This window comes from Crocodylus porosus, unplaced genomic scaffold, assembly GCF_001723895.1.
Source record: "Crocodylus porosus isolate Cpor-Errol unplaced genomic scaffold, CroPor_comp1, whole genome shotgun sequence".
NCBI classification, from domain to species: domain Eukaryota; kingdom Metazoa; phylum Chordata; order Crocodylia; family Crocodylidae; genus Crocodylus; species Crocodylus porosus.
This window is the reverse complement of record NW_017728937.1, coordinates 5,607,814-5,613,869: the sequence shown is the minus strand read 5'-3', so window position 1 is coordinate 5,613,869 and position 6,056 is coordinate 5,607,814. Positions and strand designations below refer to the sequence as shown.

The 6,056-nt window shown below is 41.7% G+C and overlaps 1 long non-coding RNA gene across 1 annotated transcript; it reads left to right on the top strand.

The window, feature by feature from the left end:
• Positions 1–352: 352 nt before the first annotated feature.
• LOC109318129 lies at positions 353–826 on the top strand. The gene is made up of 2 exons (XR_002103190.1): positions 353–448; positions 571–826. It is a non-coding gene; the product is annotated as an uncharacterized LOC109318129 (long non-coding RNA).
• The last annotated feature ends 5,230 nt before the right edge of the window (positions 827–6,056 follow it).

Genomic DNA, 6,056 nt, shown 5'->3' with positions numbered 1-6,056 from the left:
TTACTGCTGTTTGCTGAATAGTTACCTAGTATTAGGTGATCATGAAAGTAAATAAGCAAGAGATATGAATGAGGCCTACTACCTAATTTCTTAAATACTAGTGCATGTTTGGCTCCACACAACACTCATTCTCTTCCTGCTCCCAGGAAGAAATTCCTAGTATGGCCAAAGAGAGAAGAGAAAAATCCACCTGCAAATTTAAGTGAATCATCACAGCAAAAGCTTGGAAGAAGCAACAAAAATCAGGCTGACTGTTGAATTAAGACACCAGCAGCACTACAATCTATTAAGTCAGAGAACCAACACCTGCAGTACCATAGACATCTGTGGCCAATTTAAGGGGGGCCAAGGCCACACCTCCCCATCAAAGCCCTCAGGAACTCCAGCAAAGACGTAGGAAAAGCATTCCCATCATACTGCTACAACAGACCCACAGTGAGCTGCAAAGGTGGGTGCACAGGAAGAAAAGGAGTGCCTTAATCACAGTCACCTAACTTCTAATCCTTGCTGCAGAGATGCTGGCAAGACTTAGCTCACCATGCTTTTTTTTTTTTTTCCTTTTGCTGAAAGGGGAGCAAGGAAGCAAAATAGAAATTTGACAACCTTTTTTGAATCCTGACAGCCTTACAAAGACATTCACCAAGGTAGCAGGGAAGGGAGAATAAGCCAAAACTCCTCTTTGAGGGAAAGAAGGAAAGGGGTGGAAAGAAATAAGCCACTGAAAACAGAATTTTGAAAAGGAAGTGCCATCTCAGCCCAAACTCTCTCTTTGCAGGAACACCTCCAGGAAATGATAATGATAAATGCTATGTTCACAACCTTAGCAGTGTCCTGGTATATGCTTTTTCATTGTGGTGGTCTACATAACCATATGCTGTTTCCCCAGTACAATACTATATAATTATCCACATGTACTAGAACAGTGGTTACCAACCAGTAGATCTTGATCCACCAGTAAATCTCTGAGCCTCTTGGTGCCTATCTGAGGGCTGGGATGGGAAGTTGAGTGCCTGCTGTTTGCACCTCAACCCAGCAGGTCAGTCTGTGGAGAAGAGGTGGGGGCTAGATCAAGGCCTCATGGTAAAGGACAGTGCCACAGAGGCAGGAACAGGGTAAGCTGAGTGGCCCCCTGGCTGGGGGGGTGTACCCCCAAATAATGTTTTCTCCCTCTGCCTTGATCAGCCCCCTTCCCCACTTCCCACCCCACAGACTTAACTGCTAGGTGGTGGGGTGGGCAGGCAGTGGTGGGGGCAGCACAGGGTAGGTCTTGGGTTGCTTTTAAATGCCAAATGTGATCTCCTACTTGAAGGTTGGAGAGCACTGTACTAGAGTTAGTTTATTTAAAGTTTTTCATGCTTGCATTATTTGAATTGTCATTACAACCCAGTTCAATTTTTGCCCCTTGAGGCAAAACTTTGGATTAAGCCAGTGGTTTTCAAACTTCATAAAGTCATGGCATCCATTCATATGACTTCTGCTGCAGAAACCGCACTCTTGGCTTCACAGGCCATGTGAGATGACATGGATCCAAGCAACCTGGCCTAGCAATGGCAGCACACTGCCATTATCCTTTGGCTTTCTGCAAAACCCCTGACCTATCGCAGAACTCCAAAGTCTGGCAAAACACAGTCTACAGACCAATGGCCTTAAGCAACAGATACCTACAGGTGTACTCCTAACTATACTAAGATTATGGAGAAACAAGCTCAGGATAAAGAAGACTGCTGCTATTTGACTCTTTTCTTGCATGATCATGTGCATAAGTTCACTGATAATAATTATTAAGAGGGCTGAGTATCCTGCACTACAGGTTCCTACATATCCCTACTATTGCTTGTAATACAATGAGGAAAAAATGCCATCACTTCAATCTGAGAAACAGAGACCCTATAATTACTGACTGTACAAGCACAGTACAGGGGGCACAATGGGGCAGGCTTCAATTTGCAACAGAACACTTGTAGGCCCTTCACCTCAGAGAGTGCTATTTCCCTGCCCTAAGACTCACTTTTAACCGCCAGCTATTCTCAAGCATTTCAAGAAAGCAAGCAATTTTTATAATGGGTAGTTATTTTTTACTTTCCACTTACCCCAAATCAGCAGAACCATTCTTGGTCAAAGTTTCTTAAGCAAAAGGAAACAAAGGATGAGCTATAGTTGAGCAGAGAGCATGCCTCGTAAGTTTTTACCCACGGAGAACAATTTCCGAAAGATATTAGCAACTGTAAAATTGGGTGGTAGAGATAAAAGAGAAGGCATGCAGTTAATTCTGGCCATGGTGGCCACACCCACTATCACAAAGGAGAGTCCACATAAAAGTATTCTGGCAGGAGTACATTAAAAACGGAAGGGCCTGGTGTGGATAGCACAGCAAGAAAAATGTATCTAGCTAATTCAATTTCAAATAGGAAGACTAGACTTGCTTAGGAAGAATTTATGCCAACAAGAAATGACATCCAAAAATTATCCATAGATCTAGAAGAAAATCCATGTTTCCTGCTTGTCATATTCCTGTCAGTGTAGATTCTGAGGCACAAGCCTTTCACCGATTCCTTCCCCCCCTTTAAGTTTTTCATCCCATAACTGACAAGTCCCTTAGCTTTGAAAGCAGATAAGAACAATTCCACCCTTTCAAGCATCCCAGCTGCTGTCTCTTTAAAAGAAACTTCCTAGAACTCCTGTACTCCTCCAACCAACTCAGGATGTACTTGTTCAAGATCATTACCAGAAACACTGAGCCCATTAGCTCTAATGAACTGCTACTTAAGTGGCAAGCTGAAAAGCTAAATGAGCTGATTTCCCAGAGAAAAAGAAAGGTGCAGTCAGACTTCCCAACAGGAAGGGTACCCATTCTAAAGGAAGTGTGGAATCTCCCTGCATGAGAAAAGCATCTATATAAAAGACTACTTAATTCTAAACCACAGCAGAATCACTCACTACTTCAACATAAAAAAGATCATGTAATCAAATGTGGCCCTGCAAGTGTACAACACAAAATAGCATTTTTAAACCTGTTTTATTTTGCGTGAGCTGTGTCTGAGGAGAGGGCTGAGAAGCATGGGTTATCAGAAACCAAGAAAATTATCAGAATTTTCTTTATAATTAATATAACATTTTTGCTCCAGCTCAAAAACAGCAGAATTGTTCTTCTTCTGCATTCCTTCCCAGAAGAATTTACTTCTAAAGCAAGACCATCATGAAAAATTTCAGCTGACATATTTTATGATGTTAAAAGGCCACTAATTATTGACATTCTTGCCTTTTCAGGATCAACACTGGTATCACAAAATTCAGACACTACTGAAAACTTAGAGGGATTCAAGGAAATCTGTTATTATCTTATTCACATCCCACGGGGAATCACAGGCAGCTGTAAAGATATGAACACAAGCAGCTATAGGCCAAGAATCATACACGTAAATTGGACTTGTCACAAAGAGCAGCAGGGAGTTAAGAGTTTGCATCTTCAGCTTTCAGTGGGAGATGTATACAACCTCAGTGAATACTCCAGATGTTGTCAAACACCCCTTTGTTGCCATCTAAATGCACAAGTGCACAGATAAATAAGACTATGACATGAATATTCATACAAGCATTGACAAGGAATTGACTGCAATAAACCAAGTATCTAAGTAGGTCAATCTTTCTGAGTAGTTTCAAGGGGGGGAGGGTTATACCTGTGCCCACTTTTATCCATTTTTGATGCAATAACAGATGCATCTTGATCAGCCCTGCCTCTTATCTCCTAGTTATACACTTTTCTCAGCTTTTCCAATTTAAATTCTTATTTCTGATCATTTCAGCAAGGACTTCTCTTCAAGCTCTTACATATTCTACTCTCCCTGGATGAGAAAATTGCTCATGTCATACTGGTTGCAAAACTGATCCCTTACAGAAATCCACTGTGCCCCTAAATTTCTAGTTCTAGTTTATGAGCAATGTTTCTATATTGATAAGAGCCTGCTCAAGTTGTGTGCATTCTGGTGTACTTTGGGTTGCTGCTAAGTGGAAACTTTTGTGTGGGGCACCAGAGTAATCCAGTTGTTATGACTTAATTGGTTCTTTCAAGCTGACAACCCTCTGGTGTTAGCGCAGTGTCATGAGTGGTACTTGAATTTTGATGGAGTAGCTTACTCCTTTGCTTCTAGAAATCAGTACCGTTGAGGCCTAGTAGAGATGCTCTATAGAAATACGGCATGTACTGTCAAGTTGTTGCTTTAAGTTTTTTCATACTTTGACACAAAGTAAGTATATGTTGTAATGGTGCCAAAATATGGACCATTCATTTTTATTTTTTTTAATGCAGTTTAAAGAGGAGCTCTTATCCTAATTAGTTGTCTTCTGAGGCTTTTGGCACCTGAGTTCAGGGGCCCCCATGGTATTTACTCAGCTCTGCAGGAATGGGGCAAACTTCTCTAGGGGTTTCTCCACTGTTTGGTGCACTCTGCTGTTATAAATATACTACCACTCCTTTATGATGCATAAGAGTACCTAAGAGTTTTAGCATTCAATGCAATTTTTGTGGGATAGAAAACCACCAATTAATAACATACCCCAAGAATAAGCTTTCCATTTTGAAAACCTTCCAGCATTGCCCAAGGGATGATCCCCTGCTCTCATTCACACAACAGCTAGCCTCCACAGAAGTGCAGCCACCTTCCCATCACATACTCTCCAGAAAAAGCCAATATCAGAAAACCAAGAGATTAAGTCTTTATCTTTACAAAAGCTGCATGCAGGGGAGCTGGAAGCCACATCCTGCCATTTCATTATCTCCAAGCCACAAGGATTTCAAAACACTTACTGCTTGACCCTGACCACATAAACCCTTACATTTCTCCCTGCCACCTAGAGGAAGTGCTACGCACCTTTCCTGACATGCCAGAAAGCATCAGATGAACTAAATCTGGCTTCACAAACGCTTGTGCTATATATATGTATGTGGGTGTGTGTATACACACACACACACACACACACATATACATCTCTGATTTAGTTAATCCATAAAAGTGTGCCTCCACGTTGCCTTCTACCTAACTTCAGACTACCACAGCTACCCAACTCTCAATACCAGCCAGTTACAGGCAGTGGCCTCTCAGTGGGATGTAGTTCACCATGTTAGTCTTAAGTCAAGTAGAAGCAGGGTAGATTTGTACCTTATAGACTAACGACAGCAGAGCAGGACAGACAGACAGATATAGCACAAGTTTTTGTGAGCTGTAGCTCATTTCATCAGATGCTGTGCTGAAGTGAGCTACAGGTCCCAAAAGCTTGTGCCACACACATACACACATGTGTGTATATATGTGTGTGTGCATATACACACATATAGGCATTTGTATATATGTGTATACACACACACATCTCTAATATATATTATAGCTACATATATGTGTATATATATACACGTACATCTCATATATAGTAGTTATACACACATATATCTCCAATATGTATATATATACACACATATATGTATATATACAGATGCATATAAAATAGATATTACAGCTATATATGTGTGTATGTATATATATTAGAACTATAATGTGTGTATATACATACACACATTATAGTTATATATGTGTGTGCTTATGTATATATATTGTAGCTACATATATGTGTGTACATGTGTATATACATGTGTACACACACATAACTATAATATATATTAAAGCTATATGCATACCCACATATATTGTAACTATGTATGTATATATGTATCTAAATGCACATTATAGCAATATACATGTGTGCATATGTAGATGTAGCTACACACACACACACACATCTGACGCACACATGATAGATACGTGCACATACACCGCCACCCCCGTAAACCTCTGGAGCTCGCACACACACACACCAGCCATGTGTGCAGTGCATCACATCTACACGTACATGATGCCTGTGTGTGCCCGTGGCCCCACACACGCCGCCAGCCGTGGCAGCATCTGCCCCAGGGACCCTGCTCCTCACAAACCCACGCCCCGGCCAGTCCCTGGGCGCGGCGCGCGCTGCTCCGGGGGGCCCCGCCGCTCACCTCCTCGCGACCC